Source organism: Manis javanica, chromosome 12, assembly GCF_040802235.1.
Source record: "Manis javanica isolate MJ-LG chromosome 12, MJ_LKY, whole genome shotgun sequence".
NCBI classification, from domain to species: Eukaryota; Metazoa; Chordata; class Mammalia; order Pholidota; family Manidae; genus Manis; species Manis javanica.
In genome coordinates this window covers 44076426-44084405 of record NC_133167.1, presented here as the reverse complement: position 1 = coordinate 44084405, position 7980 = coordinate 44076426, and the positions used below count along the sequence as shown (strand labels likewise).

Below are 7980 nucleotides of genomic sequence, written 5' to 3'. Positions count from 1 at the left end.
TTTCTGTTATTATAATACATTTTTATTGTTCTTGCTTTATCTATTGGGTGAATTAAGACCAAGAAACATACCATCTGCAAAAAATGACAATTTTACTTCTTCATTTTTTATTTGGATGCCTTTTATTTCTTTATAAGAGTGGTGAGAGTAGGACCCTTGTCTTTTTCTGATCTTAGAAGAAAAGTTTTTTCTTTTTTTTAACATTGAGTATGATGTTAGCTGTGCATTTGTTACATATGAACTTTATTATGCTGAGGTATGTTCTTTCCATACCCAATTTACTGAGGGTTTTTTTCTTTTATCAAGAAAGGATATATTTTGTCAAATGGTTTTTCTCTATTGATATGATTATATGATTTTTATTTTTCATTGCATGAATGTGGTATAGCACATTTATTCATTTGCAGATGACATGACATGATCTCATACACAGAAAATCCTAGACTTAAAAACCTGTTATAACCAATCAAAGAATTGAGTAAAGTTGAAGCATACAAAATCAAAATATAGAAATCAGTTGCATTTCTCTATACTAGTAAAATATCTGAAAATGAAATAAAACTATCCCATTGTAATAGCATCAAAAAGAACAAAATACCTAGGAATAAGTTTAACCAAAGAAAGAAATGAAAGATATGTACAAGGAAACTACAAGATTTTGATGAAAGAAGTGTTAAGAATCCGTAAGCAAATCTAAAGAGACTGTGTTCATGGATTGCAAGAATGAATATTTAAAAACATCCATACTACCCAAAGCCATCTATATAGTCAATGCAATCCGTATTAAAATTCCAATGGCATTATTCACAGAAATGGAAAAACAATCCTAAAATTCATATGGAACCACAAAAGGCCTTGAATAGCCAAGCAATCCTGAGAAAAAAGAACAAAAACAGAGACATCACACTTCCTAATTTCAAACTATAACAAAAAGAAGCTACAGTAAGTAAAACAGGATGGTACTGGCATTTAGATAGACACACAGACCAATGGAATGGGATAGAGAGCCCGTAAATAACTCCCCACATGTATATTTGACAAAGGAACCAAGAACACTCAAGTGAGGATAGCCTCTTCAACAAATGGTGATGGGAAAACTGATTAACCCATGAGGACAAATGAAACTGGACCCTATCTTGACCACTCACTGACAGAAGTAAGTATCAGGTGGAAACACGTAGGAGAGAAGGATTTAGTGAGACTCGTTGGAAGGCCTCATATTTAGGTCAATTAATGTGCTCAGTATTTTATTACTGAAAACTGTAAAAGAGGGAGATTAGTTGTTTTCTAATTAGAGGGTTTTTGAGAAAAACTCCATATTTATGAAGTTATCGGAAAACATGTTCATCCCCATGTATTCAATAAATTGCTCACAGACTATGCTTAGGGATTGAGGATCTTGTTAAAAACCAAATCACTTCTAGTATGGTGGGAACAGAGGTCTCTGGGTGGGAACAATTTCTGCACTCCCAGGTGGCGTTTCTATCTGTGGCAACACTGGCAGCAGGTATGTGTGAAGGATGGTGTTAAGACACAGCAGGTTAATATGCCAAAGAATGAGAAGTGTTGCCAGGTAATACATGTGCTTACACATTTCTAGGTAGTGATGTATGTTCCAGAAATCTGAGAATAAGTTAACCATCAAGACTAAACATGTGAAAAGAGCCTGATACACAGATTCAAATGCTTTTGAGGTATGCTTATGGACCATGAATTTATTTTAACCCTAAATAGATTTTATCACTTGCTACTGAGCTGCCAAATGTCATAAACGGGTGACTTATGTTAATAAGATACATTGTGCACACCTGTGAACATGTCTTTGAAATATATGCTAACGCTTGTTAATTAACATGTGAATTTGGGGGGAACTGGATTTCTAAGTGTGTGAGTAAAAGATAAAATCTGGATGATTAGCCTTCAGAGAAAAAGTAAGAATAAATTGGTAAGTAGCTAAGAAAACCTATTTAGAAGAAAATAATCTGCTTTGAGGAAGAGAATCTTAGTAATTTATTTTTTATAATGAATTCTTCCTTACATCTTTTTGCTTGAAGAATGACCATTTTGTATCGCCTAATTTCTTTATCAGCCAAAAAGGCAAATTGAAAGCTGTTTTTATTTTTAACTGTTGGGGTTAATTCTCTTAGGAAAACAAACTTATTCTTATCAGATTAAATTTGTCACAGTTTGTCATAAACCTGTCATAAGAAATTGATATTTCTGGAAGAAATTAGAATTACAAAATTTAAGCACAAGTAATTGAAGATTTGATTTCAGAGAATAAATGCACAGTTCATTTAATTAACCAATAATTCACTTAAATTTAACCATGATATATGAATAGTATCCTACTGCAGAGGTTAATCAGATAACCCTGGTCATCTTGTTTTGGGGATTTGTAATTTGTTGCAATTGGATTTTATCTGCTGACAATCGTTTATTATATTCATGACTGTTTAATTTGAGAGAAAATATAACAAGTTTGATACAAAGGATCTATGAAATACAGTAATTTTTTTGTTAGTGCTTTATTTTAAAAAGTTTTATTAAATACCAACAAGATTGGAAATGAAATTATCTCAAAGTAATTTGCCTTTGTATCATTTAATAACTGATTAAATTTTCATTAACTCAGTGAAGGAGAAACAGGCCATCTGCTCTTGTAAATATAAATAAATAACTTGGCAGTTTCTCAAGAAAAAGAAAGTCTTGTCTTTTAATCTGTGATCCTATATTCTGTTTCTGTGAAATGGATAAAAAACCAGGGAACATCACGAAGATGGGGATACAGGATGTTCCTGAATTTCCCTCCTCCCATAGATGCACCAAATATAGAGCGACACACACAACAGTTTCTTCTGGGAGAAATCCAGAAATTACAAGAGTAACTCCTACACATCGGGCAACCAAGAAAATACCCACATCAAACCTGGTAGGGAAGGCTGAGACACATGCTCACCATCACCCACCCCCAAGGCATGGCACCCTGAAGTTAGGGGGGAGGGAGCCTCAGCTCTCAGCTTCTCCCTGAGGTGTGGCAGGTGTGGACCACACACTCCACAATATTACTCGATATTTGCTTTCACCTTTAATTCAGAACCAGTCTATCATTTAATGATAAAATACTTAGTTATCAAAAATCCTTTTCAGAATTTCATATTAACTATTTTACATCTATTTTTAAAATATGCTATTTATTTTTCACACTTTTGTAAAGAAAAGAAACCTAAGCAATTTCTTTCCATGCTTATTATAAGACATGTAATTTTTAAAATGCTACTTTTCCTTCAAGATTTGGAAACTGTCAAGTGGAATTTTCTGTAACTATAATAAAATGCCACTTAGAAGATTTTTGCCCCGCTTCAGAGTGGGACAGAAGAATTCTTAATGAAGTCTACTTTGTATTTACCATATGTCTCCCTTTAAGTCTGACTTTTATTTTTCTAATGATCAATCTAATTATTTTATTTTCCTTGAGCATCTTCTTCAGTTTTTAGCATTTCTGCAGATTACCTTTTGTCTTAATATCTGATTTGTTTAATATGTAAACTCTAAATTAGAAAGTTGTAGCATATTGGCTGTATAGACACTTTAAAAATCTTGTAAATGTTCAGGATATTTTTCTCTTCTCTAAATTTTCAGACATTGAGGTATACACACTGGCATTTGTTCATTATTTAGGTGGTTCAACCCCAGTAAAGCAAATATGGGACTCTACAGACCCCAGCTTAAAACTCCAGCCCTCTATCTTCATGTTTTGTATTGATCATAAATGTTTCTTCTAGACACATTTCTGAAGCAATTTTAAAAGATAATTTTGAAATGTCACACATATTATTTAGTTAATTCTGTTCAATTCCCAGTTAGCAGAATATCGGTGGTATGTGGATTCACTAGGAACCCATTACTTCAGTCATAATTACCCAATTTGTCCCAGTGACATTTTTTCTTTCATTTCTAGGGTTTGTTATTCAATCCTTCTCAATTACCTGTCAATTTAAGTACCAGTATGTCTCGCAGATAATTCTTAATTGCCACCTGGAAGATACACTTTTGTCTCTATTAAACCACACTGAGATGTTGTGAAAGTCTTCTAGATTTATTAATATTTTAAAACATCATTCTCCCTGAGCTGATTATTATACAGAGCTTCTTTTTTTTATATTACAACAGCAATAGTAAGTTATTGAGAAGCTCACTTGATAGTCTATTGCTTTGCGTGTTACAGCCAATTACTAAGCCATCTATTTCATCATATTTATATTAGTCAAGTTAAAATGAATCTAATTTTGTCATGCTGATACATCTTAAGTAACATGAACATACAGTATATACTATAAGATTATTTTTGTTATTATTACCATCAGCTAACATATGTCTTTGCTAAATGCATCATGCGTAGTATAACAATAACCTACTGTGTTATGAGCATGAGCTCATTGAACTTTACCACAATATCACTAATGAAAACAGGACAGACCGCATTTGCAAATGTGCACACCTAAAATGCTGTTTAGAACCCAAGAATGGACTAACAGGTACCAAAGGGAAAGGGAGTGGGGAGGATGGGTGGTTAGGGAGGGATTAGGTGGGGGGAGAAGAAAGGGGGTATGATTAGCATGCATAATGGGGGGAGGGGGGAAGAAAGGGGAGGGCTGTACAACACAGAGAAGACAAGTAGTGATTCTACAACGTTTTGCTATGCTGATGGACAGTGACTGTAAAGGGGTTTGTGGGGGGTACCTTGTATAGGGGAGAGCCTAGTAAACATAATATTCTTCATGTAATTGTAGATTAAGGATAACAAAAAAAAAAGAAAAGGGGGATTTCTCCCTGATAGGATAAAACTAACTGTAAATCAATGATTAATGCATGCTTTAAATATCCTTAATTTTGATCATTTAAACGGTGTCAGATGATCAGCTATGGAAGTACATTTTTCTGATAATATTCCTTTCTGTTAAAAAAAAAAAAGCAGTTCCTGTGTGGTGATCTCCAATAAATTCTTCACAATAATATAAAGGGCATATCAAAGTGTGGGCAACGGGTTTGTTTTTGTTTATACAGAGGATCAAAGCCTAATGTGGCTACCCAGAAAACGAATTAAGATATGATATGAAGAAGAACTTCCAACATCAACATTCTCTGGAAGAGTCATTCCTCTAGATGATCATCAAAAAACTTCAACAAAGATCCTGGCGCTGTTGCAGTTGTAGCTGCATTCATCCCACCGGTTCCTGGACTTGCCATTGGAATGAAGAAGGAGATATCTAAGCTGGCCTGTGCATACAGTAAAACAACAAATTTGACTGGATCTATACTGTCGGAACTCAACCAAGAATTAGGAGAAGTGCAAGTTGCAGCACTCCAAAATCTTGTGACTACATACTGCTAAAAGAACATATGGGATGTGAACAGTTCCCAGGAATGTGTTGTTTTAATTTGTCTGATTTTTCTCAAACTATTCAAATTCAGTTAGACAATATCCATCATACTATTGATAAGTTTTCACAAATGCCTAGGGTGCCTAACTGGTTTTCTTGGTTTCACTGGAGATGACTGGTAATTGTATGTCTGCTTTGGTTATGTAGCTGTATTCCTATTATGTTATGTGTGTGCGCAGTTTAATTAGTAGTTTAAAACCTATACATGCAATAATCAATCTTCCCATGTGTTCTTCTGTCTGCTACTTCTGTAGCCTTTCTTCTTCCTTCCTAATTACAACCCTTAAGTAGAATTCGTGCCTCATATCGAAATTACCGAGTATCATAATTCTTCCAAGTGGTAAAGATACCTCAAGACAAATATTGGGCATAAAAGCCACAGGGTGTAAATCCGCAAAGAAGTAAAAAGCTAACTTTTTCAAACAATATTGCTTCTCTCTCACTTACCAACTTTACATTTCCCTGTATGGCCCCTGAAGATGACTGGTTAGCCATAGACGGGTAAGATTCCTCAAGGGAGGAACAACCTAAGATGGGCACAGTTGCAGGGGGGCCATCAGGTGAGAAATTGGGGATCAACAGAGGTGAGGCTTAGAACCTCACCCCCACCCCCTGTTTTGAGAGAAATCTTCTGCATCCTTGGATGTTTTGTTGCCCTTGTCTAGCTTGAATTAATACTTAGTCTGTAGGCACACACCTGATCATATATATTTGCCCTCTTACAGCACTAAACTATGTTTTCTACCTTTATCTTGCATCTAACTACCACTTCAGCATTTTATTAAAAATAATAATAATAATAATAATAATAATAATAATAATAATAATAATAAGGGAGAAATGTGGGATCACATATAAATTAAGTATAAAACTCAAACGAATATTCATATTTGACCTGATTGTTTATAGTTCATAATGCGTGATCAAAACCGAAAGTTTCTGTGATGAATGACCTTGTTCTCTTCACCATGTAAGAACTTGTTCACAATGTAAGAATTTGTTTCCCATATAAGAACTTGTTCGTTATGCTTCAGAAGATTGGAGACTGACGAGAATTAGGCTTGAGATGGATTAATGATTGTGCATTGAGCATTGACTCCCCTATACTGAATTTTATTGTTGTTAACAACCATTAGATCAATAAATATGAGAGATGCCCTCTCAAAAAAAAAATTGATTGCTTCAAACTGAATCAATAATTTTCTAACTATACTGGATGTTTATCAGAAATAAACAGGAGGAAATAAACTACGCATCTTTCTTCTACTCTATAAACGTGTTCTTATTAATTGGTAGGTGCCTTGCCCTCCTGAAACATTACTGATTCTTACAGAAAACTCTTGGTCTAAACACAATGCAACTTATTTGCTGAAAACATGTCTTTGTGCTGAAAAAAAAATGTACTCAGGAAAAAAAGTATATTTTAGTCTAATGCAAAGTAGTTGACATGAAGAAAAAGAAGGAACAAGAAAAAATAAGGAATTATAGATAGTAAATACATATTTCATTTTCTCCTCTGCCTGCTGGGGAACTGGAATGAAGAATGGGTCAGATCATTTCCTCCAGGTGCTAATGATTGGTTAGACAGTCCTGTTAGGATTTTACCCGTGACCAGTCTCAGTATTTTGCCAAAGGGTTGGTTTTAGAATTCTTTCTGCAAGAATGTGCTAATGCCAGAGCCAGTCCATCCCCCAAAGACCTGAATGAAAGATTCAAGTCATAGACCAATTGGAAGGTACATAGAAGAACCAGAATCGAATGGGAGGACTGGAAAGAGGAATTGCCCATGTAAAGGTTTCTGAGAGAGCTCAAGAGGCTCAAAGCTCTTTACACATTTCTACCACTTGTATGGCAAGCCCAAGACATTGAAGGTGACCCATTCATGTAGGACAGATGTTTCCCATAGGGTGTTCTGAGAAAGCACTAATTCCTCAGAATATACTAAGAAGAAAGGTGGACACTGCATTTCTTAATGCCACAATGTAGAATAATTTAAATTAGCATTCTGGCTCCTATGTTATTATAACTGGAAACTTAAATATTATTTGAAACTATATCATTTATATATTCAAGAAACTGTATAAGTCTCTGTGACGGCTCCTTGGTATTTTAGCATTTTTAATCTTATTTCACATTTAGTAAGTTTCTTGCAATAGCCCTGTATAACCAGAACTAGTAAATTATTGTGACTTTCTTAGATTCCTTTCCATCAAAAAATGATTTTAAAAATTTTATTAGAAAGAAATATCATGAGCTCCTGACTGTTCACTCTCCAATATCCATTGCAGTCACATAATCCCATTCCTTTTGGACTTAAATCCCAATTATGATGGATGAAGTGTAAAGAAAGTCTGAGTAATCCAGGGAATGTTCCCTCATGCTTAGAATGATATGGAAAGAGACAGTTGCTCCTTTTTCTTTGGATAATCTCATTTCTGTATGGAATATCAGGCTAAGCTGTTGATTTGCAACAACAAGGGTAAAATCCCAGACCCTTCACTGATGAAGACTGACTGTGGAAGAGTATGGGAAGGTA

At 34.6% G+C, this 7980-nt stretch overlaps 1 protein-coding gene across 9 annotated transcripts in view; it reads left to right on the top strand.

The window, feature by feature from the left end:
• The window catches only part of FSIP2 (fibrous sheath interacting protein 2), a 203027-nt gene that overhangs the window by 63672 nt on the left and 131375 nt on the right, over positions 1–7980 (top strand). The gene's annotated exons all lie outside the window — the stretch shown is intronic.